The sequence below is a fragment of the Anas platyrhynchos genome, chromosome 11 (assembly GCF_047663525.1).
Source record: "Anas platyrhynchos isolate ZD024472 breed Pekin duck chromosome 11, IASCAAS_PekinDuck_T2T, whole genome shotgun sequence".
In the NCBI taxonomy this organism is placed as follows: Eukaryota; Metazoa; Chordata; class Aves; order Anseriformes; family Anatidae; genus Anas; species Anas platyrhynchos.
The window spans coordinates 180,289-201,165 of record NC_092597.1 but is presented as its reverse complement, the minus strand read 5'-3'; the positions used below and the strand labels follow the sequence as shown (position 1 = coordinate 201,165).

The window sequence follows — 20,877 nt, the reverse complement described above, 5'->3', positions numbered from 1 at the left end:
AGGAGCTTCCCCCTGCTCTAGCGCAGACTGGATCAGTCCATGGCAAATGATAGGGCTGTGTTTCCACCCCTGGGGCAGCCGATTCCAAGTATATTGGACTCCCCTCCAAGTGAAGGCAAATTGTGGCCTGCACTCTGCTGCTAGAGGGATGGAGAAAAATGCATTAGCGATATCAATTGTGGCGTACCACTTGGCTGCCTTCGACTCAAGTTCGTACTGAAGTTCCAGCATGTCCGGCACTGCAGCACTCAGTGGTGGCGTCACTTCGTTCAGGCCACGATAGTCCACTGTTAGTCTCCACTCGCCATTAGACTTTCGCACTGGCCATATGGGACTATTGAAAGGTGAATGGGTCTTGCTGATCACTCCTTGGCTCTCCAATTGACGAATTAGCTTATGGATGGGAATCAGGGAGTCTCGGTTAGTGCGATATTGCCGCCGGTGCACAGTTGTGGTAGCGATTGGCATTTGCTGTTCTTCGACCCTCAGCAACCCCACAACAGAAGGGTCCTCTGAGAGACCAGGCAAGATAGATAATTGTTTAATGCCCTCTGTCTCTAAGGCAGCTATACCAAAAGCCCACCGGAACCCTTTTGGGTCCTTGCAATATCCTCTTCTAAGATAGTCTATGCCAAGGATACATGGAGCATCCGGGCCAGTCACAATGCGGTGCTTTTCCCACTCATTCCCAGTCAGACTCACTTCAGCCTCCAATACAGTCAACTGCTGAGATCCCCCTGTCACTCCACAAATATAGATGGGCCCTGGTCCTTTATAGCTCGATGGCATTATAGTACATTGTGCACCGGTGTCTACTAAAGCCTTATACTTCTGTGCGTGTGACGTGCCAGGCCATCGAATCCACACAGTCCAATAAACTCGATTGTCCCTTTCCTCCCCCTGGCTGGAGGCAGGGCCCCCCTAATCCTGGTCAGAATCTTCTTCGTTTCTGTGTTTGAAGGACTGTCTGCTGGAAGTTGGAGCAGCAAACTTTTCAGAGAATCCTTTTTTCCTGATTGTTTTCTTTTGCAACTCACGTACCCGTGCCTCTAGGGTCGCGGTAGATTTTCCATCCCATTTTCTCATGTCCTCTCCATGGTCTCGTAAGTAAAACCACAGGGTGGCACGGGGTGAGTACCCACCATATTGTCTTCCTTGTGTAGATGAACACCTACCCCTGATAGCTGAGACACTGCTCTGTACAGGTACAGAGGAGAATAATCTCTCTTCAAGTTGGTGAAACTTTTCAGAAAGTGTTTTCTCCCAGGTGTTCTCTTTCGGTCGTTGGACACTGGTTGGTTCAGGTGGGGAGGAAGATAGATTCTCTTCAAGTTGGTGAACCTTTTCAGAAAGTTTCTCCACAGCTGAGACGCAGGCCTGTAAGGAAGAGGAGAGACTTTCTTCGTACTGCCGGAGTTGTTTAGCCACTTCATCCACTGTGGGTTCCTCATCCTCTTTCCAGGCCATTATTGCCAATGAGCTGGCATATGATGATGGTGCACTCCGTACAAACTTCCGCCACATGGGTCGTGTACACTTGACTTCATCTGGGTCTTTGGATGTTTGTCTGAGGTCTGGATCCTCATAAATCACTTCCCGTACGGCTAATTCCCTCAGGTACTGGATTCCCTTCTCCATAGTGGTCCACTTGCCTGGTAGACATAAAAGTTCTTCCTTGAAGGGATACCTTTCCCTCACAGCTGAGAGGAGACGCCTCCAGAGGCTGGTGGATTGTGCTCCATCTGCAATTGCTTTGTCAATGCCGGCGTCTCGAGCAAGGGATCCCAGCCGCTTGGCTTCCCTGCCGTCTAATTCCACACAATTGGCTCCAGAGTCCCAGCACCGGAGCAGCCAGGTGACAAGCTGCTCACCTATACAGCGACCAAAATCTTTTCGCACATCTCGTAGCTCGCGCTCGTTTAGGCTTCGGGTAGTTACTGTTGATTTTTCGACATCCTCATCTTCCTCCTCCTGAATCCTTGATGGCCCAGCATCGTCGTCATCTTCGTCATCTCTATACCTAGTTTTGGCAGAAGCCTCACCTGGATTGGCAGAAGACTCTCTGCGTTCTAAACGACCTGACTCTCTATACCATTTTTTCACCTTCTCTACAGGGGCAGCTTGCACTGCTACTGCTCGTTTCTCTGACTTTGTTACAGGGTCTGCCACAGAGGTTGGAATACCCTCTGCAGGGTCAACTTGTACTGCTATAGCTCGTTTCTCTGACCCCGTTACAGGGGTTGGAATACCCTCTGCAGGGTCAACTTGCACTGCTACAGCTCGTTTCTCTGACACAGCCACAGGAGCTGTAGCGGCTTCAGGAGCTGTAGCTGGAGCAGTTGCAGGAGCTGGAGCTGGAGCGGCTTCAGGAGCTGGAGCTGGAGCAGTTGCAGGAACTGGGACTGGAGCGGCTGCAGGAGCTGGAACTGGAGCAGTTGCAGGAACTGGGACTGGAGTAGCAGCCGGAGCTGGAACTGGAGCGGCTGCAGGAGCTGGGACTGGAGCGGCTGCAGGAGCTGGGACTGGAGTGGCTGCAGGAACTGGGACTGGAGCGGCTGCAGGAGCTGGGACTGGAGCGGCTGCAGGAGCTGGGACTGGAGTGGCTGCAGGAACTGGGACTGGAGCAGCTGCAGAGTCCACCGTAGGGGTCACAGTGGCCGTTGGATCTGTCACAGGGCTTGGAGTGGCCGCAGGGTCTGTCACTAAGTTGATAGCAGTATCAATGGCAGCTCGATAGGCATGAGCCAGGCCCCAGCACGTTACAATGATTTGTGTTACTTTGGAACTGCCAGAATCATGACACCTTTTTTTCAAGCATTCTGCCAGTTTTTGAGGATTTTGCCATTGTTCAGGGGTGAATTTCCAACACACTGGGGGTGCCAACTGCTCTAGATGCCTGCCCATATCCACCCATACTCCCTGCCATCCACAACTATACTGCCTCCGGGCAGATCTCCGGATGAGCTTCCTAAGTAATTGTTTAACTTTAAGCAGAACCTGAAGTGCATTCAGGAGGCAGAACAACAAGACTATGGTGGTCTGAGTATCCCAAGAATATTCAATATCTTGGAGAGCTATTGTGACAAGCTCAGGGGATAAGAGGGTGGTGAAGGAGGAAGGCAGAGTGATCCAGGAGGATACAGGGGTGGTGAAGGAGAAAGGGAGAGTAAGCAAGTAAGGAAAAATATCCTCCCCTTTCCCCTCCACAGATTGACTCCCTAATGGAAAAAAACAATAGGAATAATTGCTAATAGTTTCCAAGATACAGTTTCCAAAGTACAGAGTCGACGATGTTACTGAATACAAATAACAAGTTAGAGTCATGACCACATATTTCATCGTCTCATAAGCCATTGCTACAACACACAGTACCATAATGATCTGAAACCAGGGCCTGGAGAGGATAAACAACACGACAGAGAGCAAATACGGAAAATAATGTACTATAATACTCAATTTGGAAAACAGGCGCAGCAGAGTTGAGATTAAAGCAATCAGCATTATGACAAGTGACTATTATGCAGGTCTAATCCTTACACCAGTTTTAGTTTAACACACTCTGGTCAGATCTGCCGTTATCTCAACCTTTCGGGCCCCACGTTGGGCGCCAAAAAGACTGTCGTGGTTTAACCCGGCCGGCAGTTAAACACCATTCGCTCACCCTCCCCCCTCCCTCTCTGGGACGGGAGAGAGAAATGGAAAGTGAAGCCCGTGAGTTGAGATAAAGACAGTTTAATAAGACAGGAAAATAATAATAACAAAATAATAATAACAATAATAACAATAATAATACAATGGTGATAATAGGGAAATAATAATAATATGTACAAACAAGTGATGCACAATGCAATTGCTCACCACTCGCTGACCGATGCCCAGCCTCACCCCGAGCAGTCCGGCCCCCTCCCCCCGGCTAGCCACCCCTATATATTGTTTAGCATGACGTCAGATGGTATGGAATACCCCTTTGGCTAGTTTGGGTCACCTGTCCTGGGTCTGTCCCTTCCCAGCTTTTACTGCACCCCCAGCCTACCCGTTGGCAGGACAGAGCAAAAGGCTGAGATGTCCTTGGCTTAGTATAAGCACTGCTCTGCAACAATTAAAGCATCGGGGTGTTATCAGCACTCTTCTCATCCTAAGCCAAAACACAGCATTCCACCAGCTACTAGGAAGAAAATTAATTCTGTTCTAACCGAAACCAGGACAAGTAAGAAGGGGGCAGAGCTGAGGCATCCATTCCGAAATCCCGAAAAAATTTAGAGCTTTGCTGAGAAAACAGTGTTTCTGTAATGAAAACCTTGTGAATTGTTCAACCAGAGATCAAAACGTAGTCTCCTCCTCTGAGGAAGAATGCAATCATGATTTGCCTTTCAAATAACTTTCTAGCTGCCGGTATCTGTTGAAACCGTGAGGGAAATGTTGGATGCAGTGAGTCAGGAACTCGGAGAGAATGATGAAGAGGGAAGTCTTGCCTTCAGAAACGATCTGTCACCAGCTGTAGTATCAGAAGTGAAACATTCCACTCCGTTGTCTGATAAGTTCTCTGTCTCACCGACTAAGAGCTACAAGGTACATTAGCCAGATATTATTTTAGGGAAGTGTTAGATTTGAATAAAAATTCAAAAGATTAAATGAACTTTTCTTCCACTCCCCAGTTTTCTCCTAAAACTCCCCCTCAGTGGGCAGAAGATCAGAGATCTCTACTCCAAATGATCTGTCAGCAAGTGGAAGCTTTAAAGGTAAACAACTTTGTCGCCACGTTCAATGCAGATCAGCTCATCTTTTTGTTATAGTAAGGACTCAGTGATAAAATAGGTATTTCTGTAAGTAATTTCTGAATTTCTGAAAGTAATATTTGATACAGCCCACTGTATCAAATATTACTTTCCTTAGTGAAGTTCACTCTTTATCTATGTGATGTTTCTGTTTTCTAGGTCATATGCTGCTGAAATTGAGCCACGGCAAGGAAGACTTCCTGACAAAGGTAGTGGAATCTTTGGCAAACAAAAGTGGTTCATCTGCACTGTTTGATCATCTCTTCAAGAGTGGAGTTTCCAGAGAGAGGTCTTTCCTTGGTACAGAGGATATCGGAAATGTCAGTACGCAAGCACCAGCGCTAGCGGAACTTCATAAATATGATGTTGGTAAGAGGTGTTACTCTCTGAAACTCAGCATAAACATGACTGTCTGTACCAGAGGTTCTTCTAGAAATACTTCGTATTGCAGTAAGAAGACAGATAGCAACACTGAACAGCTAGTATGGCCCTAATCACTCCAAAAGAGGAGTGAATATGTAAGGAGTTTCAATTTATGCTGTAACATGTTGCTGAGAAGCAGTATTGTTATGCTTGGTTCTTAAGAATCTGTCACATACTTCCCTACTTCTATCCTTTCTGTGTTCTCTAGTCTGTTCTGATCCATTTTCATTTGCTGCTGCCTGTTTAGCTCTTTGTGTTTGGACATCGGTAAGCGTCAATGGGAAGGCAGGTCTGTCTTCCTATGCGACCTATGAATACAGGCTTATGAGCACACAAAAAAAGTAACTTTTTTTTAACCCAAGGAGGAGTTGCAAACTAGTAAAAACTTCTCCTTTTTGGAACTTGACTTGATGATGAAGTCTGGCTTTGAATTTTGGTGTAATAAGGTTAGAGTACTAGTAGTTTTTTACCTGGCTGATAATTTTTAGAAACTTTTAGGCTGTTAAATCTGTTGTGCATACTACCTAACTCTCTTAGGTAATTTTAGACAATAAGGCTTACAGTCCTTTATCTTAAATAACTAAAAGCTTATACTACCACAACCTCTCATAAGCAGTTTATTTATGGTATTTTTTGTTATGTGTTTTAAAACAACGAAAGTCTGTGTGTATTGCATGCAGCCTCTGCAGATCTTCCCTGATAAGGAAATAAGTGCAAAAACATAATTGCCAAAAAAAAGTCTGGCTTTAAGTTAGAAACTGTGTTCAAGTTATTTTAACTTTGCTGAAGACAGAGATTTCACGAGCATTACAGAACTAGAAAAACTGCAGTACTCCGGTTTAATACATTAGTTTAATCTGCTGCCTCGAAATGAAGAGGCTAAAATTTAAAATCCTTATGCATTTCAGTGGAAATGTTATCTCCATAATACACTTAGCTTGTGCACTCCATGAAGTGGATGCTGCTTCTTCAGAAGATATTTATATAATATAAATAGATGCTGAAATCACTTTGTGCTATGTCTTATTTTTAAAATGCTTATTTCCAGCTTAGATGGAGGCAAAAAGATGGGAAGAGACTGCTAGGAAGCTCCTTCAGTGTGATATATATACTAAAACTCTACTTTTCATTTAACGAAATCTGGCTTCGATCAGATACAAGTCTTCCCAACTAGGATGCAGGTATTAACTTCCTACAACTTTGTTTTTGCATAGGTGCCGTTCGAATGCACAATGGTAGTCTCCAGCACCTCGTGTGGCTTTGTTTGCAGTGGATCTTGATGTCAGCATTCCCCCCAGTGCGCAGATGGCTAAAACAAATTTTTCACTTGCCCCAAGAAACATCAAGACTAGAGACAGATGCTCCTGAATCCATTTGCCTGTTAGATCTTGCAGTAAGTAAATTTTCCCAGTTCTTAGATGTACTATGCAGTTTAAGAGTTTTTATTATCTAATACCTTTTATTTGTTTATCTTTTAATTTTACAAAAATAGGTATTTCTGCTTGGAGTGGTATTCACTAGCAACTTAAAATTGCAAGAGAAGTTTAACGCTCTCTACAGTGCACATCAGCCTCAGTTCTTACCGTTGCCAGTGTGCAAACAGCTCTATACTGAAAAGCAAAGAGCCTGGTGGGATGCTGTTCGGACTCAGTGATCCTAGCATGAACTAATGCTTGCTTGCTAGGCCACCACGTAACTCAGTGACAATATCTTCGGTAAACATCTACCTAAAATGAGTGCAAAATGAGTGCACTTGTTGCCTAAAAACCCCGATTTGGGACTCAGTCAGGGGTATGGAGGCAAACCTTCCAAGGACTGTGTGTGCAGAAAGTTCTTTTCTCATCAGCTTGGGTATCATCCAGTTGGTTCTGGGATTTTTGTTTCTGGCTTTAGGAAACACTCCCAGCATATTGTATAGCATAAACAGATCTTGGGTTATTCCAGCAGCCACCTCTTGATTTTTTTTTCAGAGCTTGAACACGATTGTAATTAGTGTAGGTATTGCTCCTTATGCTTTCTTCTACAAATGCCTGTATATGCAGTTACATTCTCTTAATTGAAACACTGTCTTAATAGAATGAGATGCAAAAAATGCAACGCAATAATTCCAACTGGAATGTATCATCTCATCGCTGGCCTGGTGAAAGCTATGGAGCAGACTCTAGGTCAGAGAGCTATCAGAGAGCACAAAATCTTCATGAAGCTCCGTTAACAGGTAAGTTGTTGCTGATTTTTTAATTAATTTACTCTTTATTCAACTTCTCAGGACGATGAAGTTACCAGCTCTACCGATTTAGTCCCTGCCATTAAAGTACCAGCTCCATCAGCTGATGTGAAGCGAGATTCCACCACAGGCAACATTCATATAGGGCAGAGTTTACCAGCAGATGATGAGAAACCTGTAAACCTGGCAAATAAAAAAGAAAGTGAATCTTTCGTTTTTAAGAGCTGGGATCTCTCTCTAGAGAAAGGGTAATTGACAAGGTAATCGGGAGACAAGCACAGGCCCTCAGGCTCTGGAGACGACTCCTGGCAGCTGTGAGAGAAAGATATCCCCATAAGGAAGATACTGTATAATCACGTAGGCAAGTGGACCACTATGGATAAAGGTCTCCAGCATCTGCGGGAATTAGCTGTGCGGGAGATGATGTATAGTGATTCGGACAATGCCCAGACACATCAAGACCCCGATGAAGTCCAGTGCACAACATCCATGTGGCATAAATTTGTGCGGAGTGCACCACCAGCACATGCCAGTACCCTGGCAGTAATTAACTGGGATGAGGGGATGGGACCAAGAATGTATGATCTGTCTGTCCTGCCAGCTTCAAAAATATGAAGACAATCTCTCTGCTCCGCTACAGTCCTGTGTCTCAGCTGTGGAGAAACTGTCTAAAGGACTTGACCAGCTCGTGGAACAAGTATATTCCCCCTCATTTAGACAGAGTGATACTTCAGCCACTAAGAATCAGCATTTGCCTGCTCAAGAGAGAGAGTACCCAAGACGTACACCATGTGGCACCTTGTGGTTTTATCTGTGTGACCATGGGGAAGATATGAGGAAATGGGATGGTGTACCTACTTCAACCCTAGCTGCTCGGGTACGTGAACTGAAAGGAAATACAGCAGCAAGAAGAGGGGCTCCTAAGAGAAATGCTGCTCCGGTTTCTATTGGGCAGTACCCCAGAGGCAGTAGAAGAGCTGATGTTATTCTTGACCCTGATGAAGGGACCTCTGCCTCTCATTTGCAAGAATTAAGTGGCAGACGCTCCAGCCAGGACTAGAGGGGCCCTGCCTCTGGCCAGGTAGAGGAGAGGGATAACCGGATTTATTGGACTGTGTGGATCCGATGGCCTGGCACATCAGAACCACAAGAATACCAAGCTCTAGTGGACACTGGCGCACAATGTACCTTAATGCCATCAGGCTAGCAAGGGACAGAACTCACCTGTATCTCTGGAGTGACAGGGGGATCCCAACAACTATCTGTACTGGAAGCTGAAGTGAGTCTAACTGGGAATGAGTGGCAAAAGCATCCCATTGTGACTGGCCCAGAGGCTCCATGTATCCTTGGCATAGACTATCTCAAGAGAGGGTACTTCAAGGATCCAAAAGGATACCGGTGGGCTTTTGGCATAGCTGCTTTGAGCACAGAGAAGATTAGGCAGCTGTCTACCTTGCCTGGCCTTTCAGAAGACCCTTCTGTTGTAGGATTGCTGAAGGTTGAAAAACAACAGGTACCAATTGCTACTACAACGGTGCACCGACGGCAATATCGCACCAACCGAGACTCCCTGATTCCCATCCATGAGTTGATTCACCGACTGGAGAGTCAGGGAGTAATCAGCAAGACTCGCTCACCCTTTAATAGTCCTATATGGCCAGTACGAAAGTCTAATGGCGAGTGGAGGCTAACAGTGGACTACCGCGGCCTGAATGAAGTCACGCCACCACTGAGTGCTGCAGTGCTGGACATGCTAGAACTTCAGTACGAACTAGAGTCAAAGGCAGCCAAGTGGTATGCCACAATTGATATTGCTAATGCATTTTTCTCCATCCCTTTGGCAGCAGCATGCAGGCCGCAGTTTGCTTTCACTTGGAGGGGCATCCAATACACCTGGAATCGGCTGCCCCAGGGGTGGAAACACAGCCCTACCATTTGCCATGGACTGATCCAGTCTGCACTGGAGCAAGGGGGAGCCCCTGAGCACCTTCAGTACATTGACGACATCCTCGTGTGGGGCAACACAGCAGAAGAAGTTTTCGAGAAAGGGAAGAAAATAATCCAAATTCTCCTGAAAGCTGGTTTTGCCATTAAACAGAGCAAGGTCAAGGGGCCTGCACAGGAAATCCAGTTCTTGGGGGTAAAATGGCAGGATGGACGTCGCCATATTCCAATGGATGTGATCAATAAAATAACAGCAATGTCTCCGCCAACTAGCAAAAAAGAAACGCAAGCTTTCCTAGGCCTCGTGGGATTCTGGAGAATGCATGTGCCAGGCTATAGTCAGCTTGTGAGTCCTCTGTATCGAGTGACTCGAAAGAGAAACTATTTCGAGTGGGGCCCTGAGCAACAACAGGCATTTGAAAAAATCAAACAAGAAATAGCTCGTGCAGTAGCCCTTGGGCCTGTCCGTACTGGACCAGCTGTGCAAAATATACTGTACACTGCAGCTGGGGAGCATGGCCTCACCTGGAGCCTTTGGCAGAAAACCCCAGAAGAAACTCGAGGCCGACCTCTGGGCTTCTGGAGTCGGGGCTATCGAGGATCAGAAGCCAATTACACCCCAACTGAAAAAGAAATACTCACAGCATATGAGGGTGTTCGAGCTGCTTCAGAAGTTGTGGGTACAGAGGCACAGCTCCTCTTGGCACCGCGGTTACCTGTGTTCCATTGGATGTTCAAAGAGAAAATTCCCACTACACACCATGCAACTGATGCTACATGGAGTAAGTGGATAGCGCTAATTACACAGCGGGCTCGAATGGGAAAACCCAATCGCCCAGGAATCCTGGAAGAGATTATGGACTGGCCGGAAGGCAGAGATTTCGGAGTACCAACAGAAGAGGTAACCCGTGCTGAAGAGGCACCACCATACAATGAGTTGCCAGAAGACAGAAAGCGGTATGCGTTGTTTACTGACGGATCCTGCCGTGTGATAGGGAGTCATCGGAAATGGAAAGCTGCTGTGTGGAATCCCATACGACGAGTTGTGGAGGCCATGGAAGGGGAAGGTGAGTCGAGTCAGTATGCAGAAGTAAAAGCCATACAACTAGCCCTAGATATCGCCGAAAGAGAAAATTGGCCAGTATTGTATCTTTATACTGAGTCATGGATGGTGGCAAATGCTCTGTGGGGGTGGCTGCAGCAATGGAAAGAGAGCAACTGGCAGCGCAGAGGTAAACCTATCTGGGCTGCTACCCTGTGGCAAGATATTGCTGCCCGGGTAGGAAACCTGGATGTTAAAGTACGTCATGTAGATGCCCACATGCCCAAGAGTCGCGCTACTGTAGAACATCGGAACAACGAAGAAGTGGATCGAGCTTCGAAAATTGAAGTGGCTCAGGTGGACCTAGACTGGGAACGTAAGGGTGAGCTGTTTGTAGCTCGATGGGCCCATGAAACATCAGGACATCTGGGGAGGGATGCCACTTAGAGATGGGCTCGTGATCAAGGGGTGGACTTGACCATTGAAGCTATCACACAGGTTACCCATGAGTGTGAGACCTGTGCTGCAATCAAGAAAGCCATGAAGGTAAAATCTCCCTGGAACAGGGGGAGATGGCTAGGGTTTCAATATGGTGAGGCCTGGCAAATTGACTATATTGGACCACTTCCAAAAACCCGCCAAGGCAAACGGTACATACTCACCATGGTAGAAGCAACTACTGGGTGGCTGGAAACATACCCTGTAAACCATGCCACGGCCCGAAACACTATCTTGGGCCTGGAAAGACAAGTATTGTGGCGTCATGGTACACCAGAGAGAATTGAGTCTGACAATGGGAGTCATTTCCAAAACAATCTTGTTACCTCCTGGGCAAACAGGCATGGTATTGAGTGGGTGTACCACATCCCTTATCACCCACAAGCCTCTGGGAAGGTTGAGAGGTACAATGGACTGTTAAAGACTATGTTACGAGCATTAGGTGCTGGGACGTGGAAACAATGGGACACAAATCTACCAGAAGCCACTTGGCTAGTTAACAATAGGGGGTCTGACAGCCGTGCTGGTCCTGCCGAAACAAAACCCCTACACACTGTGAAAGGAGCTAAAGTTCCCGTAGTGCATGTAGGAAGGTGGATGGGGAAGGCAGTGTGGGTTGCTCCTGCCTCGGGAAAAGGCAAACCCACTCGTGGGATTGTCTTCGCCCAAGGACCAGGGTACACCTGGTGGGTCATGCAAAAGAATGGGGATATCAAGTGTGTGCCTCAAGGAGATTTGACACTGAGAGAAAACTAATCTGTAATCTAAGTTATATGTTGTAGGAAGATGCTGTAGGATCAACGACAGGTCAACGTTGCAAGGAGCCGGGCAGTGCAACAAGGACTTGAGCTAAGCTGGTGCTGGCGTCCAGACATCCAACTCCACCTGCCTTGAGTGGCCACTTTGGCAGATGAAGACCTAATCATCAACAGTTCTTATGAACATTTTCCAGGAAAGACCTATGGAATGAAAAGATTCGCCTGCCTACTATTCCTGTCCTGTTAAAGGACCAGGAATAATGATGAGAATGCTTGTATGCTAAAATATGGGGATCTGAGTGTGACACAAATGTTATGGAATAAGGGGTGGAGGTTGTACTGGGTCTGGCTGGAATGTTAACTTTCCCGGCAGCAGCCCATACAGTGCCGTACTCTGTACTCGTAGCTGGAACAGCAGTGTTATCACACCAGTGTCGTGTCTACTGCTGAGCAGCAGTGGCACAGCATTGGGCCTTACTCTAACTCTCCTAGGGGGCGGGCAAAAAGTGAGGAGAAAAACATCACTAGGGCAGCTGACCTAAACCAATCAAAGGGATATTCCATATCACGTCACACTCAGCAATAAAAGGTGGAAACAGGAAGAAGAGGGGAGGGGTGGGCTCTCCTTGGGAAAACGTCGGTCCTCCTCTTGAACACCGGCTGCGTGCGCTGAGGCCTTGCTTCAAGGACATGGTCAATCATGGCTCATTTGTGGGAAGCAGAGAGTAATTTCTTTCCTCTGCACTTCCACATAGCCTTCATTTATTTTATTTGTTTGTTTTCCTCCCTTCTTTTTATTTTTCCCTTTTCCCCTCCCTTTTCCCCTTTCCCTTTTTATTTCCCCTTAGTTAAATTGTTTAGTTCATAATAATCTTTATTTAATTATTATTTCCCTTTAATTAAATTATCCTTATCTCAACCTGTGAGTTGTTCTTTGCTTTACTTCTCCCCCTCCTCATCTAAAGGAGGGGGGGGGTGAGAGAGCAGTTGTGGGGTTTAGCTGCCCAGCACGGTAAAACCACCACACCTATTCGTGAATGAGGGAAATACCAGTACGATTCTACATGATACAAAGTAACTTACAGAATACAGAGGGTTTGGTCAACAAATTTATTGAAAACACTAAAACAAATAAACACTTTTTCAAGAACAAAAGAGAGTTGGCATACCTCACCCAGAACAACAATTTGATTGAAAGATACTGCTAGGCATTTATGCCACTCCCAAATTATGTAGAATTGCTTTGGCGTTTATGGTGACAAGAAAGCCTTGTGGATGTTCTATTCCTTGCAGTCCTTCAATGGTTTGGCGAAGCGCAAGTAATTCAAACATATTCTTATTGCTTCTGCAAAAGATTTAACATAGAATAAGTGACATAAGATAATTAACAAGTTTCAACTTTACAGTAAAGATTTTACAGATTTATTATCTTTCAGTGAAAAAAAACATATTGGGAGCTTCACATAACTCTGTCTCTAAGCAGAAAGTTATCAATGCATGGTAAGAAAAATCTTGACAAAAGTCATCAAGAACTATGCTTTCTCTTGACTAAATGGTATTTACATGTAGTACAGTGGAAGATCAAGGAAAACCTGTAAAAAATTTCCCCAGTGAGAAGCAAGATTTCAGAAACAGGATGTGTACAGAAAATCCACAATAACATCGAGGCAAATACAGTAATGAACTACTACAAAACCAAGGATAAAAAAATTAAAGAATATTTCAAGGTTCATTTCTTAAGATTTATGGCACCACCTGTGAGGTTGTCTTTTAATTAAACAAATTAAAAAATCTGGATTTCTGAGTACACTTTTAGTTTATTTCCGATGAAAAATATGATTTAAATTAGAGTATTTTACAGGAAGTTTTTTTTTTTTTTTTTTTTCCCCCAGAGTTCAGTTTTGTTCCTAAGAAAAATCAAACAAAACCCTCAGTTTTGTAAATAACTAACTCTAATGTAAGCAACAGTTTAGTGTAAATACCTGCTTTTATAAATGAAACAATCCCATTAAATAATGCACATCAACGGAACTCAGCAGCATTCTACCACTGACATGCTGAAGCTCTTTGTTATAATAAATTAGTAACCAGTAAGCAACAGAAACCTATTCTGTAAAGGTTAACATTCCCCCAAAGTCTTAAATGGCTCAAGACTTTAAACCGTGTGTTGTTTTTTTGTTTGTTTTGTTTGTTTGTTTTGATAGAGATGAAAATTGACAAAACTGAAATTTAAGTCACATACAAAACAATTTTCAGAGGACATTTTTACCAAGTAACTCAGTAAAACCGAAGGTCAGGGGGAAGAAAAGAAGGGTTTTCTTCTAAGCATTCTCGTCATCTAAATAAATGAGGAATATATGTTCTTTAGGCTAGTTATTTTTTAGTTCATATTCTGAACTACACAGATATATAGGCAAATTGAGAGATTCATCTTACATATCTGTGACAAACATTTTAAACATAATTGCTAACAATGAAAGTCCAGCATTATTTGTATTGGAGCAAATGAACGTCAAAACAGAGATGCGCTTTTAAAAAAAGAGAAAGGTCCCCAAGTTCAGTGATCTAATGGCAATTAACAGAAAAACGGTAGTAAAGGATTACTTTATTTCGGAGAGTTTCTGTAATATAAAACAAATCCTTTCCAAAATCGAAATGTCTAGCTCGCGATTCTGAAGCAATGCAGCCAAAGTATGGAAAAAGCGTTCATTACTGCAGTCTTCCAGGAAAATCTTTAAGTAAACTGTAAAAGAAAATAGTTAAAAAGTTTAATCACAGCACTTGGCTCATGGAAAACTAAATCATTGATTTATAGCTTTTGAGGGTTTTATATGCGCCTCATGCTGTGCAACCATGAGAACAATGTACTAACTGGGTATATTCTAGGCATGTGATGCAAAAATCAGGTAAAACCGCGAACAAAACTCACCCAAGTTCCTAAGAATTCTGATATTACCAGCACTTGTGGTATTAAAACAAGGCCTATTCCCTTGAGAACAAAGGAAAACAGGACACTGAGCAATTTTAAACTCAGATAAAAAAATCTCATCTTCAACATGTTTATTCAATGCTCCTTTTCTTATGATGACATGAGGAGAACACTAAGCTATGCTAAAAAAACTGACAAGGAAATATTTTAAGCTGCTGCAAAATGACGTACGGAAATAGTACATGTAGACACTGATGACTAGACAGCTTTTCATTATCAAAACTGTCACCGTACCATTTCAAGACAGGCAGAATCGTAATTGAGAGGTCAGAGTTGGATAAGAACACCTGAATATCAAAACAATTCCTGTAAAATGCTGGATAATTTTTAAACATGGCCATATAGTATAATCTTTTCTATTTATCCTGCTCCCCAAAACTTAGTCAATTCAGAATAAAGTAAAATCTGTTCCCTTGTGTTATTTCACTCTTGATTCTAATAGTACAGACTGATTTAGAGCAACACCATAAAGAACATAAGTACCGATTTAATAGGTCACAGAACTGAACACATTTGTTAGGAATCCAACAAAACAAGTCACTATTCACTGCACTCTGCCCTTAGCGTATAAACACACTTGGTATGCCCCAGGATATAGTTACTTCGAATATGCCATTAAATTAATAGTTATTGTAATATTATTCTACTTTTACTGTAGAAGAAGGAGGTCCTACAATTTATTCCTATAAATATCCTTAAATATCTAAAAATGCCTTAAATTCCTTTTTGTAGGTGTAAACAAATACCATATTCTGCTTACTTGGGCATTTCTTTGCTGGCTTGTTCTTACTGGTCTCAATAATACTGTATTATTTTATTATTAAAAATACCGGCCTTAAGGTATCTTAAAAAAACTTTATTAATATATATACACACACATATACATACAGATACACTGTAAAATGTTTTAACTGTGAGGTTTATAAAACAATATAAAAAATACGCTGAGGGAATTTTACCATAAAGCAGAAGAGCCAAAGTGGAAATAATACCTCAAGTTTCACAAAGTTCAATCACATGAAAGCAAACTGATAAAGACATGCATTTAAAGAGATTTTTCCTACATTGTTTCTCTATTCATTTTATATATTCATTTCAAATAAGCTTTTGCAGAATAGATTTTAAATCATCACAAATGTACAAAATGGGTTAGGGTTAGGGTTAGGGTTAGGGTTAGGGTTAGGGTTAGGGTTAGGGTTAGGGTTAGATCCGCCATTAGGGTTAGGGTTAGGGTTAGGGTTAGGGTTAGGGTTAGAGGATTGGGGTTAGGGTTAGAGGGTTAGGTTTAGGGTTAGGATTAGGGTTAGGGTTAGGGTTAGGGTTAGGGTTAGGGTTAGGGTTAGGGTTAGGGTTAGGGTTAGGGTTAGGGTTAGGGTTAGGGTTAGATCCGCGCAGTTAGGGTTAGATCCGCGGGTTAGGGTTAGGGTTAGGGTTAGGGTTAGGGTTAGGGTTAGGGTTAGGGTTAGGGTTAGGGTTAGGGTTAGGGTCAGAGTCAGAATCAGGGTAAGCGTAGTGAGATCCTCTCCTGAGCCTATGTTATTTTCCAAAGACTGATTGACGCTTTTACGGTTTCAGGGGTAGGGCACTAGCGTTGGGTTTCAGGGTAAATGTTCTCAGGGTTTATGTTTAGGATTTTAAGTTGTTTAGGTTTGGATTTTTAACGGTTAGTATTTTAGGGATTTGGGGGTTAAGATTTTAAGTTTTTCAGGGTTAGTGTGTTAGGGTTTTAGAGTTTATGGGTTGTAGTGTTGAAAGGTTTTTTAGGGTTAGGGTCTTAGGATTTTCTTTTTGGTCAATTATTTAGGGTTAAGGTTTTTAAATTTTATTTTTATTTATTTATTTATTTATTTATTTATTTATTTATTTATTTATTCAGGTTAGGTTCTCCAGGGTTAGGGTTTTGAGTGTCCTAATTTTTTGGGTTAGGGTTTGGAGCATCTTAATTTTTTGCGTTAGGGTTTTGAGCATCTTAATATTTTGTGTTAGTGCTTTGAGCGTCTTATTTTTTTGGATTAGTGTTTGGAGCGTTTTTGGGTTTAGGTTTTGAGATTCATGTTTTTTGGGCTTGGGATTTGAACGTCTTAATTTTGTGGGCTTGGGATTTGAACGTCTTAATTTATTGGGTTAGGAGTTTTAGGCATAGGTCTTCAGGTGTTTAGTGTGGTAAATATTTTGGGTTATGTCTGTAGGGGTTTCGAGGATTTTTAGGGTTAGGGCTTGAGGCTTTTTTGTAAAGGCGGTAAGGGCTAGGGTTACAGTGCGTGCTGGTAAATGTAATTCTTGAAAACTCGGCCCGTGATTGGCTGTGCCGGCTGTCCAAGGAATGCTGGTAAATATAGTTTTCCGGCACCAGGCTTCCGGGAGGCCATGTTGGGTGCCCAGAGCATGCCTGGAAATGCAGGGTTAGGGTTAGGGTTAGGGTTAGGGCACATTTTAGCGCGACGCCGCCCGGACACATTTAAGCGCGGCGCTGCCCGGGCACATTTAAGCGCGGCGCCGCCCGGGCACATTTAAGCGCGGCGCCGCCCGGGCACATTTAAGCGCGGCGCCGCCCGGACACATGTTAGCGCAGCGCCGCCCGGACACATTGTACTTGTGGGGCTGGGAGGTTGTGGGGAACATCTGGAGAAGGTGCCTGTGGGGTTTGGGGGAGCACCTACAGGGTTTGGGGTGGGATCTATGGGGCTGGGGGGGGTCTCTATGGGGCCGGGGGGTTTTGGGGGGGATGTGACCCTATGGGGTGCCCCCCCCAGAGCCCCAACCCGCGGCTGACCTAGCATTTTAGCGTGGCCGCCGTCCACCGGCAGCTTCATGCCCGTCTTCCACTCCCAGTGGCCCGCGGGGCGCCCCGTGGCCCTACCGGCGTCACCAGCGGCCACCTTGGGGTCAACAGCGGCGGTTTTGGGGTCAACGGCAGCGGTTTTGGGGTTTCGGTCTGGGGGGTGCTGACATGCCCCCCTCCCGCACCCCCCTAGGCATCCTGGCCCTGCAGCTGCCCCCTGGGGGGCTCGACGCCGAGTCCTACAGGTGAGAACCAGTCCCCTCCGCCCCCTAAATGCGCCCCCAGCCCCCCAAATGCCCCCAGACCCCCCCCAAATTGACCCCACCCAATTTATTCCCTCCCCCCCAGCGCCTGCCTCCACCTGGCCGAGATGCAGCGTCGGGTGCGGGAGGCGCTGGCGGAGCGCGAGCAGCTGCTGCGGGCACGGGTAGGACGGCGGGGGGTACAAAATTGGGGGGGGGCACCAAGGGGGGGGGGGTCCATGGGGCTTGGGGGGACCCCAAGGGTTGGGGGGAAGCAAAATGAGGGGAAAACCAAGTGTGCGGGGTGCGCTTGCCGGGGGGACGCATTTGCGGGGCGCACCGGGGGAGGAACCAAAATGAGGGGAGAACCAAAAGTGCGGGGTGCGGTTGCCGGGGGGACGCATTTGCGGGGCGCACCGGGGGGGGACCAAAATGAAGGGGGAACCAAGTGTGCGGGGTGCGCTTGCCGGGGGGACGCATTTGCGGGGCGCACCGGGGGAGGAACCAAAAAGAGGGGGGAACCAAGTGTGCGGGGTTCGGTTGCCGGGGGGACGAATTTGCGGGGCACACCGGGGGGGGGTCCATGGGGCTTGGGTTAGGGTTAGGGTTAGGGTTAGGGTTAGGGTTAGGGTTAGGGTTAGGGTTAGGGGTTAGGGGTTAGGGTTAGGGTTAGGGTTAGGGTTAGGGTTAGGGTTAGGGTTAGGGTCAGAGTCAGAATCAGTGTAAGCGTAGTGAGATCCTCTCCTGAGCCTATGTTATTTTCCAAAGATTGATTGACGCTTTTACGGTTTCAGGGGTAGGGCACTAGCGTTTGGTTTCAGGGTAAATGTTCTCGGGGTTTATGTTTAGGATTTTAAGTTGTTTAGGTTTGGATTTTTAACGGTTAGTATTTTAGGGATTTGGGGGTTAAGATTTTAAGTTTTTCAGGGTTAGTGTGTTAGGGTTTTAGAGTTTATGGGTTGTAGTGTTGAAAGGTTTTTTAGGGTTAGGGTCTTAGGATTTTTTTTTTGGTCAATTATTTAGGGTTAGGGTTTTTAAATTTTATTTTTATTTATTTATTTATTTATTTATTTTTTCAGGTTAGGTTCTCCAGGGTTAGGGTTTTGAGTGTCCTAATTTTTTGGGTTAGGGTTTGGAGCATCTTAATTTTTTGCGTTAGGGTTTTGAGCATCTTAATATTTTGTGTTAGTGCTTTGAGCGTCTTATTTTTTTGGATTAGTGTTTGGAGCGTTTTTGGGTTTAGGTTTTGAGATTCATGTTTTTTGGGCTTGGGATTTGAACGTCTTAATTTTGTGGGCTTGGGATTTGAACGTCTTAATTTATTGGGTTAGGAGTTTTAGGCATAGGTCTTCAGGTGTTTAGTGTGGTAAATATTTTGGGTTATGTCTGTAGGGGTTTCGAGGATTTTTAGGGTTAGGGCTTGAGGCTTTTTTGTAAAGGCGGTAAGGGCTAGGGTTACAGTGCGTGCTGGTAAATGTAATTCTTGAAAACTCGGCCCGTGATTGGCTGTGCCGGCTGTCCAAGGAATGCTGGTAAATATAGTTTTCCGGCACCAGGCTTCCGGGAGGCCATGTTGGGTGCCCAGAGCATGCCTGGAAATGCAGGGTTAGGGTTAGGGTTAGGGTTAGGGCACATTTTAGCGCGACGCCGCCCGGACACATTTAAGCGCGGCGCTGCCCGGGCACATTTAAGCGCGGCGCCGCCCGGGCACATTTAAGCGCGGCGCCGCCCGGGCACATTTAAGCGCGGCGCCGCCCGGACACATGTTAGCGCAGCGCCGCCCGGACACATTGTACTTGTGGGGCTGGGAGGTTGTGGGGAACATCTGGAGAAGGTGCCTGTGGGGTTTGGGGGAGCACCTACAGGGTTTGGGGTGGGATCTATGGGGCTGGGGGGGGTCTCTATGGGGCCGGGGGGTTTTGGGGGGGATGTGACCCTATGGGGTGCCCCCCCCAGAGCCCCAACCCGCGGCTGACCTAGCATTTTAGCGTGGCCGCCGTCCACCGGCAGCTTCATGCCCGTCTTCCACTCCCAGTGGCCCGCGGGGCGCCCCGTGGCCCTACCGGCGTCACCAGCGGCCACCTTGGGGTCAACAGCGGCGGTTTTGGGGTCAACGGCAGCGGTTTTGGGGTTTCGGTCTGGGGGGTGCTGACATGCCCCCCTCCCGCACCCCCCTAGGCATCCTGGCCCTGCAGCTGCCCCCTGGGGGGCTCGACGCCGAGTCCTACAGGTGAGAACCAGTCCCCTCCGCCCCCTAAATGCGCCCCCAGCCCCCCAAATGCCCCCAGACCCCCCCCAAATTGACCCCACCCAATTTATTCCCTCCCCCCCAGCGCCTGCCTCCACCTGGCCGAGATGCAGCGTCGGGTGCGGGAGGCGCTGGCGGAGCGCGAGCAGCTGCTGCGGGCACGGGTAGGACGGCGGGGGGTACAAAATTGGGGGGGGGCACCAAGGGGGGGTGGGTCCATGGGGCTTGGGGGGACCCCAAGGGTTGGGGGGAAGCAAAATGAGGGGAAAACCAAGTGTGCGGGGTGCGCTTGCCGGGGGGACGCATTTGCGGGGCGCACCGGGGGAGGAACCAAAATGAGGGGAGAACCAAAAGTGCGGGGTGCGGTTGCCGGGGGGACGCATTTGCGGGGCGCACCGGGGGGGGACCAAAATGAAGGGGGAACCAAGTGTGCGGGGTGCGCTTGCCGGGGGGACGCATTTGCGGGGCGCACCGGGGGAGGAACCAAAAAGAGGGGGGAACCAAGTGTGCGGGGTTCGGTTGCCGGGGGGACGAATTTGCGGGGCACACCGGGGGGGGGTCCATGGGGCTTGGGTTAGGGTTAGGGTTAGGGTTAGGGTTAGGGTTAGGGTTAGGGTTAGGGTTAGGGGTTAGGGGTTAGGGTTAGGGTTAGGGTTAGGGTTAGGGTTAGGGTTAGGGTTAGGGTCAGAGTCAGAATCAGTGTAAGCGTAGTGAGATCCTCTCCTGAGCCTATGTTATTTTCCAAAGATTGATTGACGCTTTTACGGTTTCAGGGGTAGGGCACTAGCGTTTGGTTTCAGGGTAAATGTTCTCGGGGTTTATGTTTAGGATTTTAAGTTGTTTAGGTTTGGATTTTTAACGGTTAGTATTTTAGGGATTTGGGGGTTAAGATTTTAAGTTTTTCAGGGTTAGTGTGTTAGGGTTTTAGAGTTTATGGGTTGTAGTGTTGAAA

General features: G+C 46.2%; 1 long non-coding RNA gene across 1 annotated transcript; it reads left to right on the top strand.

The window, feature by feature from the left end:
* Positions 1-4,939: 4,939 nt before the first annotated feature.
* On the top strand, positions 4,940-6,826 carry LOC140003443 (uncharacterized). The gene is made up of 3 exons (XR_011812093.1): positions 4,940-5,144; positions 6,413-6,591; positions 6,691-6,826. It is a non-coding gene; the product is annotated as an uncharacterized lncRNA (long non-coding RNA).
* The last annotated feature ends 14,051 nt before the right edge of the window (positions 6,827-20,877 follow it).